Raw genomic sequence first — 16,942 nt, 5'->3', positions numbered from 1 at the left:
CTTGGATGCATGAACGACCGATACCTACACTCTTCCATGAGTGGGGTCAAAAATGACCCCAATTAGAATCAATGTGTTTTTGCAGTGAATTTAAAAAATGTCTTTCATTTTGGTTAAAGGTGATTATATTTATTATATTTGAGTCAACAAAAAAATTGATTTTACATTTAACAAGTTTACTTATAACTTCTTTTTTTTTTTTTTTACAATAAATAACATCAAAAATCTTAAAAAATTATTAGAAATAAGCCAATGACAGAACAAGAAATTGATAGAAATTAAACTGACATGATGGAATCCCTGATGACAGCTTTACAGTCATCTTTGGTCAATTAATAACACAAATATGAGCTCTTGAAAGAGTTTTATGTAACATTGTTTGTGTTTTTGTAGGTCATTTGATTTGATATTTCAATTGCATTTTATCATATTCAGACTGTTTTCCCCTTCTACCAAACACGTTTTATTACTGAATTATCAGTGTTTCCATCCAACAGTATTTTATATTCAAAGATAAATGATTGAAGAAAAAAAGAAAATAAAAGAAAGTTCAGCTGATAAATATTAATAAGCAGCGTGTGTAATTGTTGCGGAGGTATATTTCATGCAAATACTTTTTTTCCTTATTTTAAAAATGTATGAAGAAGAAGAAGAGGAGAGACGGACGGACGGAGGCTGTTGGTGTAAAACAGGTGGAGGACATGAAGAGAAGCACTGATGGATGGATGGATAGAGGAGTGAAAGGCTGTTTTATTCAGAGAGGAGCGTAAATCCAACAGGGAGTCTGCAGAGAGGCCAGACACAACACACACACATGCAGGAAAACACACCTGGGAAGCATCCTGTCTCACTTCAGTGTGAATCTATGTTGGCAAAAAGCTCTGGATGCAAGTTTGTGTACGTTTGTGTGTGTTTGTTGGCAGAAGCTGACGGCTGGCAGATGGTCAGAGCTGAAAGTCTCTCCCCTGTGGATCTGTTATCTCTATCGCTCACCCTCCCTCCCTCCCTCCTTCTCCCCCCCTTCAGCTCCTCCTCTCAGGGCTCCCTGCCTGCACTAAGCCCCAGCAGAACACCTCCCAGCTGGGCACAGACCTCCACCACCTCCCCTCCTGGAGCTCAACTCTCTGAGTGTTTTTGGACAGAAATCCAACACTTTCTTTTCTTTGAATTTAAGGTTACTTCTGTCTTTTAAACACTGAGTATGATTCACAGTCAGTTTAAAGGGAAATCTGTTCCTTTAACTCCTTATTTCAGCATTTAGCTGCTGAGCTCAGAGAAAGGAGCTCAACAGTTGCATCTGTGCACATTCGGCTCTCTCAAGAATGATTTGATTGTAAAATAAAAGCACTAAAAGTGTCACTGTTTAGGTTAATCTTTAGTTATTCCAATTTAAACCGACACATTTCCCAGTTTAAGCAGGTTATGTATGAAGAAGTAGCAAAGATGGAGGAGAATATCGGAGCTGTTTAAGGCCAAAAACACCCAGGTGCGCCCTTTCACCTTTGTTCTCAGACAAAAAGACCAAATCTGAGTTCCACCAGTGGAACCTTATTGTGCAGAACTCCTTCTGCAGCCTTCATATTTCACATCCAAAGCAGACAGATGTTCTTATCTTTGCCTTCTGAAGGTCTTTCAAAGTTTTTCTTTGGTTGATTTTTGAACTCATTTTCTCTCCGGTCCTTCGGTCTGGCAGTTTTTGCACGAATCTCGGATTTGTGTTTATTGAGTAAAATGGGAAAATAGAGGACAAAGAGGAAGTAGAAGACCTAAATAAGAGAAATCCAGAGAGCACACACACTGCACACCATGCTGAGATATGCCAAGTTTTCAGCCAACAGCTCTTTGGGAATCACCTTGTTGCTGCAGAAATCCTGTTTTCTGTCTGTCACACTGTGTTATCTTTGCTGTTTTTCACACATGCAGCTAAAGAAATGGGAACTAATGATGTGTCTCTGTGACAGGCTGCTGGGAACAAAGTGCCTAAAGATCCAGTTTAAAACGGCTTCTTTGCTCAGTTGGACACAACACTGGTTCATCCCTTGAGTTAGGAGCCTTTTTCCTGCCTGAATCCTGGTTGAACATCCATCCATCAATCCATCCCTTCATTCATTCATCTGTTCATCCATCCATCTGTTCATCCATCCATCCATCCATCCCTTCATTCATTCATCTGTTCATCCATCCATCTGTTCATCCATCCATCCATCCATCCATCCATCCCTTCATTCATTCATCTGTTCATCCATCCATCCATTCATCCATGCATCCCTTCATTCATTCATTTGTCCATCCATCCATCCCTTCATTCATTCATCTGTTCATCCATCCATCCATCCCTTCATTCATTCATCTGTTCATCCATCCATCCATCCCTTCATTCATTCATCTGTTCATCCACCCATCCATTCATCCATGCATCCCTTCATTCCTTCATCCATCCCTTCATTCATTCATTCATCCATCCATCCCTTCATTCATTCATCTGTTCATCCATCCATCCATTCATCCATGCATCCCTTCATTCATTCATTTGTCCATCCATCCATCCCTTCATTCATTCATCTGTTCATCCACCCATCCATCCATCCATCCATCCCTTCATTCATTCATCTGTTCATCCATCCATCCATCCCTTCATTCATTCATCTGTTCATCCATCCATCCATCCCTTCATTCATTCATCTGTTCATCCACCCATCCATTCATCCATGCATCCCTTCATTCCTTCATCCATCCCTTCATTCATTCATTCATCCATCCATCCCTTCATTCATTCATCTGTTCATCCATCCATCCATCCATCCCTTCATTCATTCATCTGTTCATCCACCCATCCATCCATCCATCCATCCCTTCATTCATTCATCTGTTCATCCATCCATCCATCCCTTCATTCATTCATCTGTTCATCCATCCATCCATCCCTTCATTCATTCATCTGTTCATCCACCCATCCATTCATCCATGCATCCCTTCATTCCTTCATCCATCCCTTCATTCATTCATTCATCCATCCATCCCTTCATTCATTCATCTGTTCATCCATCCATCCATTCATCCATGCATCCCTTCATTCATTCATTTGTCCATCCATCCATCCCTTCATTCATTCATCTGTTCATCCACCCATCCATCCATCCATCCATCCCTTCATTCATTCATCTGTTCATCCATCCATCCATCCCTTCATTCATTCATCTGTTCATCCATCCATCCATCCCTTCATTCATTCATCTGTTCATCCACCCATCCATTCATCCATGCATCCCTTCATTCCTTCATCCATCCCTTCATTCATTCATTCATCCATCCATCCCTTCATTCATTCATCTGTTCATCCATCCATCCATCCATCCCTTCATTCATTCATCTGTTCATCCACCCATCCATTCATCCATGCATCCCTTCATTCCTTCATTCATCCATCCCTTCATCCATCCATTCCTTCATTCATTCATTCATCCATCCATTCATCCATCTATCCATCCATCCCTTCATCCATCCATCCATCCCTTCATCCATCCATCCCTTCATCCATCCATCCATCCCTTCATCCATCCATCCCTTCATCCATCCATCCATCCCTTCATTCATCCATCCATCCCTTCATTCATCCATCCATCCCTTCATCCATCCATCCCTTCATTCATCCATCCATCCCTTCATCCATCCATCTATCCCTTCATCCATCCATCCCTCCATCGGACACAACACCGGTTCATCCCTTGAGTTAGGAGCCTTTTTCCTGCCTGAATGGTTCATAGCTCAGAGTTAAGTGGCTGAACAAAGAAAAACACATTCCTGTGAAGATGCTCAGGTACAAGGACTGAAGATGAGGGAAGAAGCAGAAAATGTCCAAACTTTGAAAGACTTTCAGAAAGCTGGAGAACTGTTGATCAAAATATTCCAAGAAAGACTGGCTTCTTGGAAGGAAACAGAAATAAATAAGGGCTGGAGGATGTTTTGCTCGGTTGTGTAAGGTGAAGGTGTCTGACTGACACTCTGCACCAATCAGAGCAGAGCCAGCGGGACACGGCAGCCAATCAGAGCAGAGCTGGCGGGACACGGTAGCCAATGGGAGCAGAGCCGGCGGCAGCCAGTCGGATGAGTCTGCAGTGAGCTGTGGGTGGCTGAGTCTGTTTGATGGGTAATTTCCTGGTTGACTGAGGCCGTTTTGACTGACTGATGAGGTGGATGATTTGGCTGAGTGTGTGTGTCCCTGAAGCAGCAGAACAAACCCATCGGCGTTTTATAGGCAGAACATAAAAGCTGCCTTATATCTCAGTTTGTTATCTGCCTCTCCATGCCTCTTCTGCCTCCTTACGATATGCCTCTGCCCTTTTTTTGTTGCTCTGCCCCTTTAACATCACAGCATTTGGACTGTCCCTTAACTTTTCCCCTCCTGTTTGACTCGGCGTGTCTTATTTAACATTTTAAAGCTGCCATCCTAACAGAGAGTTATTGGAGCTTCTTCCTTCCCACAACCAGATATAAAGGGAAAGATTGTTTTATTCTCCATTATTTTCACTTATCTATCCTAGTTCCCATTTATTTTTCATACCTAATTCTTACTTTTTATTAGGGCTGGGCAACGATTAAAATGTTTAATCTAATTAATCACATGATTTCCCTGATTAATCACGATTAATCGCATTTGTACGCAAAATCCAAAAATGAATCCAAAAGTAGTGTATAGCTTTTAGCTTTATTTTAAATGCGAGTTAACTCGATAATAACGAGTTAACTCATTCTACATTCAGTATTGTAACATTAATCATGTGGAAATCTTGTTTTTATAAGTATAAGGGCTGTAGATCACTGACTATCTATCTACAGATCTATAGCTGATACTTGATGTGCAAACAGACATTTCAACGCCGCTGTGCCTCCATCAGAGCTGAGACGGGCGGTAATGGTCAACCTGTGCATCAGACACAGTGGGGCAAATGTGCTTCAGAGATGTTTCTGCTCATGTTGATGACATTCAGAGACATTGGTCGGCCATTTTCCTCATGAAATGTCCCACCTTTTTGGTTTTATCTTTGACTTTGGGAGATATTTGCTCCTTTGTGTGTGGTGGTGTTGGAGGGATGGTCCCACGCCCGGCGGGGGGCAGGTTGTACCCCTCAGCTGGGGGCGCTGATATCTCTTTTCGCTGCATTTCTATATAAAAAATGATGAATAAAAACTATTGGAGGCATTGGGGTCTCTATTCCACAGTCTGTGGAAGGGAAGACGGTGAGCAGCACAGTTAAATTAGTCAAACTGGTTGTTGCTGCTGTGTGTGATCCTGCGTTAATCAGCTGAGCTGAGAACACTCCGGATTAGTGACTCAATCAGGCTGATGGATGACAGTTATTAATAGAATTAGAGTGACTTTGTTTCTCTCATTTCTTGTAATCAGATGTTTGTCAAACAGGGAGAGAAATGTTAAAGAGTGACGGGATGATGCGTGCATCCATCCATCACTTCCACCCGTTAACTGATGGAAGTCTTTAATTCATCACTTCACTTTTCCAATCATTGTTCTTCTGTAAACCTGCTCCACCCATCTGATTATCCACTGATTTATCAGTCTATCTGTCAGTGTGTCCACCCATTTATCCAATAATCCATTAAGCCTGGAGTTTAACATCCATCCTTTATCCGTTTCTCTGTTCATCTTTTTGTCTCTTTGGCTGCCATCCATCTATCCATTCATCTGTCCAGCAGTCTCTCCATCAGTCTATCAGCTGCCATTTGTTTTAACCTCTAAAACAAACCTCTACAAGTTGTTCATGGATCAGATCTGTTCCGACAACATGGAGCAGAACTTCTGAAACGTGGCACATCTGTTTAGAATCCGTCAGTCTAACCACCATTTGTTCAGCTTCTCCCAATCGGCACTGAAATACGAGAAGCAGAAGCCATCTCCTGCCTTGCTGTTAGTTCCTCCATCTCTGCAATGTGCTGCCTTAAGCTTTGACCGAAGGTGATACTTCAGAGGCAGCCAGGCTGCTCCCACCGGTCGGCCGGATGTTAAAGTTTGGCTGTCAGTCTTTGACCTGCAGGAAGAGAAACCTGCTGCCTGTGCTGACATGAACCCTGGCTGCTCCTTACAAGGCAGCGCTGCCTCCGCCGAGTACAGGGAGGGAGGGAGGGATGGATGGATGAATGGATTGGTGAATGGATGGAATGGAATATAATTTAATTGAATTGGATGGATGGATGATTGGAATTGGATGGATGGATGGATGGATGGATGGAAAATAATGGATGGATGGATGATTGGAATGGAATTGGATGGATGGATGGATGGATGGATGGATGGATGGATGGATGGATGGATGGATGGATGATTGGAATGGAATTGGATGGATGGATGGATGGATGGATGGATGGATGGATGGATGGATGATTGGAATGGAATTGGATGGATGGATGGATGGATGGATGGATGATTGGAATTGGATGGATGGATGGATGGATGGATGATGGATGGATGGATGTTAAAGTGGATGGATGGATGATTGGAATTGGATGGATGGATGGATGGATGGATGGATGGAATGGAATTGAATGGATGGATGATTGGAATGGAATTGGATCAATGGATGGATGGATGGATGGATGGATGGATGGATGGATGAAGGAAGGAAGGAAATCGTAACTTGATTTAAAGCTAGTCACAGAGTATCATCCCAGTTCTGCCATAAAACTCCAGAATATGAGAATCTGAACGTAACTTAGCAGCAGAAACGGGTTAAATATGTCTCAGCAGTGAAGGAAGTCATGCTGTAAGATATTACTTTATAGTTATTTATTATTTAACACCTGTCTTACATCAAACATCCCACACAGAAGTCTCATCCAGTTATTCAGACTCCTTAATCTTTTATTCTTTTTAATTAGATTGTTTTATTGGTAGTAACTCCATGTCTTCTTGTCAGGAATGACAGGTAGTGTCAGAAATAGCTCTCTGTATCGATGCTTGAATTGAAAACCGCCGTCCTCCTCCTCCCTCAGCTCTGCTGTCTTCTGGGGGATTACAGCAGAGGACTGAAGGTCATGGGTGGGCAGATCAGAAAGAAGAAGAGGAACAGATTTAAGACCAGCAGAGTTTCCCTTAATACGACCGAGAGGAAAGGCCTACTGGTCAAAATCCAGAGGTACAAACCTCCTTTGAAATGGAATCTGCTTTAAATGAGGAGGAAGAAGAAGCAGCACAGACAAAGAAGCTGGAAAAGTCGTATTTCTCTACAGTTCTTTCCAATCTTCACTCTGATTGTTACACTCTGAAAGTCATTGTTAACGATTTATCTAAAAGATGAACCCCACAGTCTTTGCACAGCCTGTCAGTTTAACAATAAATTCAGATATTAGTGTGTTGGCGGGTAACGTTATGAGTTCTGAAGCTCTGTGCAGCGATCCTAATGCAGGTGAGAATACAGCCACAATAACAATGATGGTTGTTGTTTTATTCAGACACTCAGGAAGACCACACAGTAAAGAATGTCCCTGTAAAATAACAGTAAAATACTGGCAGCAGGGACGTCAGTATTTTGCTGTTATTTTACAGTGCAACTACTGTTATTTATTTTAACAGTATATTACCGTTTTTTAGGACTACAGTACATGACGGTAGGATAACTGTGTTTTAGTCATTTTACAGCGCATCTACCGTAAATTATTTAACAGTATAATAACGTATATTGGATTTGGTTTTATGCTGTTAAATTACAGTTACCTACTGGTATTGTTAAATTACTGATTTAACTGTTAATTTACATGTGAGGGATGAATATTCAACAGTATTTTACAATTATTGTAAAATACAGTCAGATTCTGTTAGATAGATAGATAAATACTTTATTCATCCCAATTTGGGAAATGATTGTGTTGCAACGGCGTACAGTATAAAAGATACGTTTTTAAAGGAAAAAACAAGCAAATAGAATAAAAATAGAGAATAAACATCAGCTATAAACAAATCTACAGTATGAAGAGTAGGGTAAATAATAATAATAATAATAATAGTAATAATAATAAACATCGGTAAACTAAATAAAAACAGATTTGTACATTTAACAATAAAGGTAAAAACAAATTTAACTGAGCAGACTGAGCCAATAAGAAATATAGGGTATATGGATAATTTACATTATATTGTACTATGATGATATTTATGCAAATGTTATTAGTGTAAAATGAGCATTTGGGCAAATCCACCGTAAATATTACAATATATTTTACAATTATTGTAAAATATATTACAATATATATTACATATATATATATATATATATTACAATAATTTACAATTTTTGTAAAATATATTACAATATATTTTACATATATATACACATATTACAATATTTTACAATTATTGTAAAATACAATCGGATACTGTTGTAAATCCACCGTAAATACACAGCAATTTGTTACAGTGAGTTTATTTAGTGAAGCTGGAGGCTGAGCCGTGGTCACATCAGCAGCAGATACAAAAACACTTTGTATGTGGGCTGAAATGCTGAAATGGGCGTCGTTAGCTCAGTGATGGCCAATTTAATTTTTCCCATCAAACAGTTTGAAGTTCTCACTCAACCTACTTAAAGTTAAGATGTTGATATGCTGATGATTAACTGGCAGCTTTAATAACTGTGTAGTTGGTGCCAAAGTCAGTAGTTTTGAAGATATTTGGTCATAAAGTGACCGACTGGAGACTTTCTATTGGCTATAATCCTGATGGAGCAGATGGAAGGAGAGACCAACAGGTGACTGTTATAGGGGTCATAGGGTAATACAAGATATTTCAGGCTGAGATGCTCAGAGGAGCTCCGGTTTGTCCACAAATGTGTTTAAAACAACGTTCCTCAGAGAAAGACTGGAAGGGATCTGCATATTTCTCCCTCTGGCAGGCAAAACAGGCAGCGCACACCTCGATTCTGTATCATGAAGCAGCCTGGAATTATCCTGGAAATGTCCTGGTTAACTAGCTTAACTCAACTCTGGATACAAATTAATCGAAAAGGCATCAGAGGACCAATCACAATCATGGACCTGGAACTGCATATTTCCATAATCCTAAGAAACTCTGAAGAATTTAAGCATAAAAATAGGCTAAAAATGATTCAGAGAGCAAGAAAAACAGGAAATGTTTTACAATTCATTGATTTAAATCGAGTGTTGGGAGAAGGAAACGTTACAAAGTTTTCACGTCGGAACACGAACCGATTCACCTGAAATGGAATGAAAGGTTTTTACTCTGTGTGGTGAAAAGTTTGTCTTTGAGTTGCCCAAGATGGATGTATGTTGGTGAGGCTGAAAGCAAATACAAGGAATGTTTGAAAAGAAGTTGTTGTAACTAAAAGCAGTAAAACAGAAAAGCTGCCTACTGATTTTATGAGGATGAAGAAGACACGACTCCTCCCAAAGTCTGGATGTGTTTGAAACTGCATACTCCATACTACATTCTACAGACTACATACTCATCAATCAGACAGTATGCAGAGCGTTTACCCACAATGCATTACGCTCCTGCCCGAGCCGAAATCAGCCGGCCTGAAGCTGATTTCCCTTAAGCTCTAAACTCTGTAAACTTTAGCAACATTTGAAACATTTTCAGGTGAGAAAGTAGTCGTTTAGATCCCCAACGTGTTGAAAACCTGACAAAATACCGGCTGTTTACAATTTTGTTCCCACGAATTCGGCGCTACTAAAGCTAGCCGCAGTGAGCAACGCACTTCCTGTTATTTTCACAAAATAAAATACTCGTTGCCTTTTATCATAGGGAAAGCCATTACCATACAATTGGTGCTTTTGTTTTGAAAACAGGAAGTGAACCTACCCTTGTTGTAGCTAGCTTGAAACTGCCGTTTTGACAGGAAATGACGATCAGCGACGTCACGTTACGTTGCATCTTGGGTAGTTTGAGTATGAGTAGTGACCTCATGATGCATACCCAACATTTCAGAGAATCTAGTATGCATCCGGGAACTTAAAAAAAGTTAAAGTTAGTATGAGTAGTAGGAGAAGTAGGCGGTTTCGAACACAGCTTCTGTTTCCAGCTGAATGTCAGCAGAGCAGATTACAAAGCCGGACCGACTCTCCCATCCATTATCTCTCGTCTCATCTTAATAAGAGCAGAGCAGCTGCACCATCCTCCCCACGAGGCCTCTGAACTTCAGGCTCATTAAGCAGACATCTTGGCCTCTGCGGTGCAAAGGCCTTCTTCTGGAGCCGACACTTCACCGTCCTGGCCTGCTCATTTAAAACCGAAATGTCAACAACTTCGCTGCGTGCCACCATTGATGTCAGCAACCGGCACTTAAGGAGGAACTTCTGCTGTTATCCACACACTCCTGAGTGTTCAGATCCGGGGATCTGAATAGATCTCCATCTGTCGTGGTCATTTAGATGTTCCTCTGTCTCCCGTTCATTTCAGGGAAACGGTGCGCTTGGTTCATAATCCTGATTCATGATCTGGGAGAAGATGTTTGCACTTTATTATAAAAGCGAGAGCCGAGAAGACGTGGCTGGAGTGAAAATGGCTTTCTGGGCCTAAACATAAAACGGTCTGAGAAGCCCCTCCCCTTTTGTTGTCTGCTTTAAGTCCTAAAGTTTAGTTTGGAGAGTTTCTTGTAAATAAAGCTGCAGTCATCTCACCGTTGACCCATGCAAGCAGGGTTTGTTCATGTTGTGACTGATTCAGTCTGACAGCAGCGGGAGACGCTGAGGTGTTGCTGTCAGACTGAAGGTGAAACCACGCGTTTCATCTTCATGTCTACAGCAAAGAAAAACCTCATCTTCACATCCTCGTGCCTTTTTTTTTTATGTATCTATCAGGGCTGGGCAACGATTAACATGTTTAATCTAATTAATCGCGATTAATCGCATTTGTACGCAGAATCCAAAAATGAATCCAAAAGTAGCGTATAGCTTTTAGCATTTAGCTTTATTTTAAATGTGCTGCCATATGAATGAAAGTGCCATAACATTTGTTGTGCAAACACACTTTTAACATCAGCATCTTTCTGTAGTTTTTATGTAGAAGCCTCGCTCCACTGTCTGTTTCCTTGAATGACTTGCTGCTATCAGTTGTGTGTTTTGCCTTTAAGTGATATTTTAGACTGGAACTACTACGCTGAGAAGACAATTCAACTTGGCAGTGTTTACAGATGACTTTGGTTCTGTCGACTCCGCCGTCTGGAAGAACTTTAACATGAAAATGGCCGAGTAAAAGTTCCGTACCCTTCTCCATGTTTGGTGGATCCGCTGATTACTTTCTTTTCCTGTTCCGCAGCAGACAGCAGCAGACTTTTACAAAATAAAAGCCTGTGAGCAACAGACTTTTACAAAATAAAAGCCTGTGAGCAACAGACTTTTACCATGAAGTCAGTTAATGTTGATTTAATGCGACTTTTTTTTTTAAAAGTGCCTCATTAAGGATATTCTCCCCTATAAGATAAACCTTTTAAATGTAAATGCACTTTATTTCTACAGCCCTTTACAGACGATCCTTACGGTGTACCAAAGTGCTTTACAGCAGGTGATAAATAAAGAGAAGAAGAAGTAAAAACAATAAAAGAACAGTGAAAGCAATAAAATACAACAAAATCCGCCGTCTGGAAGAACTTTAAAATGAAAATGGCCGAGTAAAAGTTCCGTACCCTTCTCCATGTTTGGTGGATCCGTCGATTACTTTCTTTTCCTGTTCCGCAGCAGCAGACTTTTACAAAATAAAAGCCTGTGAGCAACAGACTTTTACAAAATAAAAGCCTTTAAAACAGAGGTGGTTTGTGGCGTAGTGGGTTTGGTATCCATTAAAGGCACAAAAGCCCCTCCAAAAAAAAAAAAAAACCTGCGTTAATGTGCGCTAAAATATTTATCGGCGTAAATAATCAACGCGTTAAAGCGATAATAACGAGTTAACTCGCCCAGCCGTAGTATCGATGAATCCCTTTTCTATAAACTGTTTCTGAGATGAGAATCATGGGTTTACTCCAACAAATAGCCCCCCCGCCGCTGGACTCTGACCCACATTTGAGTCATCGACGTCCCTGAAGGGAACCGAGCTGCCATCCCAGCTCGCGTCATCGGATTGCACAATTTCAGCGCACTGTTGGAGAACCTGGACCCAAATGTCACACTTCTCCCTGAGTCAGAGAATGCGGCCCGCTGGGCATCATGTGCTCCCTGTTTCTGAGGTAATCCTGCACCTCTAACATTTCCCAGAAGTTTGATTAAGGTCGCGTTGTTCGAGTTTATTCTGCAACTGAATCCTCAAATCGGACAGTTTGGTCCCCAAGATATCTGATTCCTGTTTAAGTTATGGATTTGTAAATGTACTTTATTTCTACAGCCCTTTACAGACGATCCTTACGGTGTACCAAAGTGCTTTACTGCAGGTGATAAATAAAGAGAAGAAGAAGGAAAAACAATAAAAGAACAGTGAAAGCAATAAAATACAACAAAATCGATTAAGATAAAAGTGTCATCATACTACTGGGTATTAAAAGCAATCCTAAATAAGTAGGTTTTTAGCCTAGATTTGAAGAGAAACATGAGAAAGATCAGGTAATTATTAGAGAAAATGATTAAGATCTAAATATAACCTGATACGGCTGCATGTAAAATGTAAACATAAAAGAAAAAGACAAAAAGCCAGCCGTCACAGAGTCCCCGAACACAATGAATTCAATTTTGGGCCAACCACTGCTTAATATCAGCAATGCAATAAAACAAAGAACATTGTGCACTGTTACTATCTGGCTTCAATGGTAGATAAATGTGTAAATTAAAAGCAATCCTAAATAAGTAGGTTTTTAGCCTAGATTTGAAGAGAAACATGAGAAAGATCAGGTAATTATTAGAGAAAATGATTAAAATCTAAATATAACCTGATACGGCTGCATGTAAAATGTAAACATAAAAGAAAAAGACAAAAACAGCTGAAATAAACACCTCAAACGGGCAATATGAGGTACAAAGGTGGACAGGCGGCTTTAAAAGGACACAAACAATGGTCACTGGTTGTGTGATGTCCTAAATATCTGCTCTCACATCAGGAAACACAAACATCTGTCCTGCTTACTTCCAATAATCATCACGCAGAAAACATCCAAGCAATAAAAACTGGTATTTTCTGTCCTGCCGACTGTCCTCACTGGAAAAAATCAGTCTTACCGAGTATATTTGTCTCATTTCTAGGCAAAATATCTCATTACACTTAATATAAGACACAACTGCCTAACAAGTACTATTTCAGCCAGATATAGGGACTTGTTTGAAGACAATACATCTTGAATATCTTGTTAAATGAAAAAGTCTTGAAAACAAATTGAGTCACATATCATATGAAACAAGCTTTTTTTTTTACATTTGAAGAGGTTTTTAAGCTAATTTCAAGATCACTTTTATCTCAAAAGTCCTAAATATCACATTTTATTTCAAGAAATCTTGACAAGCCGATTTTCACTAGTTCCATTGGCAGATTTTTTTGTTTATTTCAAGCAAAAACGTCTTTTATTTGTTGTTTTTTTACTTATTTTTGGAAGAGCATTTTTTCCAGTGTAGGAGACAGCTGCCCAAACCAGAAGCATGGGAAAGGGGGGAACTTTCCCAGGAAGGATTGAAGATAAAAAAAAAGATGAATAACCAGAAAATATCTTTTCTTTCAGGCTGTGGACGATCAAATCCAGACATCCCTCCACGCCTGGCCCTGATTGGCTCCTGCTGACAGATACCGAAGCCCTCGTCTTCAGGTAGGGTCACTTCCTTCTTCTTCTTCTCCTCCAGTGCTGGACTCTCGTACTTTCTGGGGTTTATTTGGGGGGAGAATTTGATTTGAATTGCTGCTGGATGTGGTCTGCTGTGCCCCCCCCCCCACCCCACCTGCATTTTTCTCTGATGAATACTGAAGCTTCCAGAACTACCATTTCATCTGTTTGTTGTCCGACACACGGAAACACAACAGCTAAACAGAAAGGCCGTCTGTGTGTGACAGACATGTTTCAGGAGTGTGTGTCAGCTGCCAGCTGTCTGTGACAGCCAGAGGCGGTCCTGGCTAGATTTACGCCATGGGCGAACCCCCCCCCCCAAAAAAAAGAAAGACTTACCCTGCCACCAACACAACAACAAATTATATGATTTGTATTATTTTATTATATATAATCTTAAATACAAAAAGGTACAAAAAGATACCACATGTAGCTTACAAAATGCCATGTCAATGTATATTAGAAGTTATTTAACTTATTTAATTTAGCATATTCTTTGGTCTTTCACCATGATGATGATCCATGATGACTCCACATTATTACCTTTGCTTTTCCCATTAACGCCGTCCGTTCACCCGCCAATCAACCGGAGTCACGTGACGTAAACACATTCACGTAGATAACTGCACAGATTTTTATGTTTTTTACATTTTTCACATAACCCACTTAATTACATGAAGGTATATGGGTCTATGTTCATTTTAGGAATGAAATCGAGTTTATTTGGATTGGAGGCAGCTTGTGTTGTGGCCTGGGATCAGTCTATCCCCACATAGCAAAAAACGGCCCTGGTGACAGCTGAGTGTTGGCAGCACTTTGTATTTTTCTTGTGTCTGTTAAAGGAAATGCAGGGAGCTGTGTAAAACCAGCGTGTTGGTGTTGGAGAGCTTTTATTAAAGTGGAGGTTTCTTCATGATGATGAAGAGTCCCCTGGTGGTTCCTGGTGCATCAAAAAGACCAAAAAGTCATCGGCGTCGGCCTGCAGCCACGGTACAGATCACAGGCTCTGAGTTCGGATTGGGAATCCCTGCTGTTTGTTGTCACAGTTTCCAACATTTTGGAACATGAAACTAGCTTATTTTGGTGTGAGGTTACCCTGGTGTTCATTAGGTCAAGCTAATACCAGTGCGCCCTCTGCTGGACCCCAAGGCAAACTGCTTTTAACGGTGCGACGCATCTCTGTCTGCAGCCTGAAGCACCCGTGAACGCTCATTTTGGAAAGAAAAAAGTTTCTGACGCTCAGAGTTTCTCCGGATGTTTGAACGTCAAAGAAAAAGTGACGCAGTGCAGATGGTAAACTATAGAAAACAGTTATTCCAAAGCCTGGAACCATCTCGATGATTAAATCTGAACACCTGGACACATTCCTCAGCTGCTTCCACACTGGAAAAAATGCCCCTCCAAAAATAAGTAAAAAAACAACAAATACAAGATGTTTTTGCTTGAAATAAGCAAAAAAATCTGCCAATGGAACTAGTGAAAATCGGCTTGTGAAGATTTCTTGAAATAAAATGTGATATTTGGGACTTTTGAGATAAAAGTGATCTTGAAATTAGCTTAAAAACCTCTTCAAATGTCAAAAAAAAAGTTTGTTTCATATGATATGTGACTCAAAACAATTTGTTTTCAAGACTTTTTCACTTAACAAGATATTCCAGATGTATTGTCTTCAAACAAGTCCCTATATCTGGCTGAAATGGTGCTTGTTAGGCAGTTGTGTCTTATATTAAGTGTAATGAGATATTTTGACTAGAAATGAGACAAATATACTTGGTAAGACTTAGATTTTTTCCAGTGCAACTGTCCAAAACATTACCCACAATGCCAATTATCTTGATAATGCTGATATTTATCGATTTAAAAATGTGGGTTTGATCCTCCTTTTCATGCACATATGAAGTAAGTTCAGCTGCTCATAAGTATCAGTGTTCTTGGCTCCTGTTCCACCTCAGATTTCTTATTTCCTTGTTGTTATTGGCATATCGTTTCTTTAAAGCAACATTATCAGAGCCCAGTTATCTGATTCTAGGTTCTGATTCTGCTCCTCAGAGGGAAGATGTGCTTTCAGTCCGAATCATAAAAGGCAATTTGCTGCCAGCAGCTCGACTCAAAGAGCCAAATCAGGTCCTTATTGCTGACTGAATGAGTTTTCAGCTGCGTTAAAGACTCTTTTACAACATATAAACACTGAGATTTCACACAGGAGTCCAGCATTAGATGAAGTCTTATGTAACTATTGCATTTAGTAAAAGCAGAACTCTGTTTGTGATGGGAAGGGTTCAGCTTGCTTTCTGTTTAAGGAGCAGAAAGCCCAGCACTCCTGCATATTTGTACTTATTAAAAATGGTATTCTTCAGATATTTAAGCCTGTATTTTGTATTTTTGTAGATCAACAATGATCTGAACAATCCTGTCCTCCTCAGCCACATAAACTCTTTCTCTTTTCCATCAGCATTTGGATGTTTGCAGGTAATAAGTGTTTATTTTGCTTTATGCACACCCTGAGCCATCTTAAAAACCACCAAAGCTCTCTACTGGATTTAATAAATATGTATTTCCCCACACGGGAAGAAAAGGGAACTATATCATGAAGCTTTTCTGCAAGTTAGAAAAGTTTTCATTAGGGGCGATTTGCACATTTCAGGAGGAAAAACAGGGAAAACAGCCGGAATAACTCTGCCTGTGTACAGCATGGAGTTCCTGTTTATTTGTTCCTCATCACTCGTAAAAGCGCCGTCTTTGCTGCGAAGCCTTCAACGGTTTTGGTGGCAGTCTGGCAGTCGAATAATAGCGACGAGCCTCTCAGTCGGTGACAGATTCTGAGCTCGCTGCTAATGGGAGGCGACACCCGGAGACCTGAAGCGCCCAAGAAAACCATCATCCCCACTCGCTGTGGACAGAAACCACAGGGGGGATGAATTAAAGATGAGAAGCGGGCGGAAAATAAAGACTGATTTAATACACACGATCCAGACAACAAATTTGTGAAGAGCTTGTGTTCTCTTAGATGAACAACAGCACAGTGAGACTATTTATTATGAGCGTGTGGTTCCTCAGCACAATCATCTCTTAAGAAACGGTCGTCTGCAGAGGTGAACATTTTTCAACATATTGGCTGTCTTTGAAACCGCTTCTTCTCCTACTACTCCTACTAACTTTCTGAGTTAGTATGCGAGTTTGAGTAA

General features: G+C 40.4%; 1 protein-coding gene across 4 annotated transcripts in view; it reads left to right on the top strand.

The window, feature by feature from the left end:
* The window catches only part of LOC142387984 (leucine-rich repeat and fibronectin type III domain-containing protein 1-like protein), a 470,255-nt gene that overhangs the window by 302,204 nt on the left and 151,109 nt on the right, over window positions 1-16,942 (top strand). For all 4 annotated transcript variants that reach the window (XM_075472790.1, XM_075472789.1, XM_075472787.1 and 1 more), the window contains exon 6: window positions 13,659-13,742. The gene's annotated coding sequence lies outside the window, so the exon portion shown is untranslated. The remainder of the gene's footprint in view (window positions 1-13,658; window positions 13,743-16,942) is intronic.

The sequence above is a fragment of the Odontesthes bonariensis genome, chromosome 9, assembly GCF_027942865.1.
Source record: "Odontesthes bonariensis isolate fOdoBon6 chromosome 9, fOdoBon6.hap1, whole genome shotgun sequence".
Classification (NCBI taxonomy): domain Eukaryota; kingdom Metazoa; phylum Chordata; class Actinopteri; order Atheriniformes; family Atherinopsidae; genus Odontesthes; species Odontesthes bonariensis.
The sequence above is the reverse complement of the archived record's forward strand: the minus strand, read 5'-3'. Positions and strand labels throughout refer to the sequence as shown.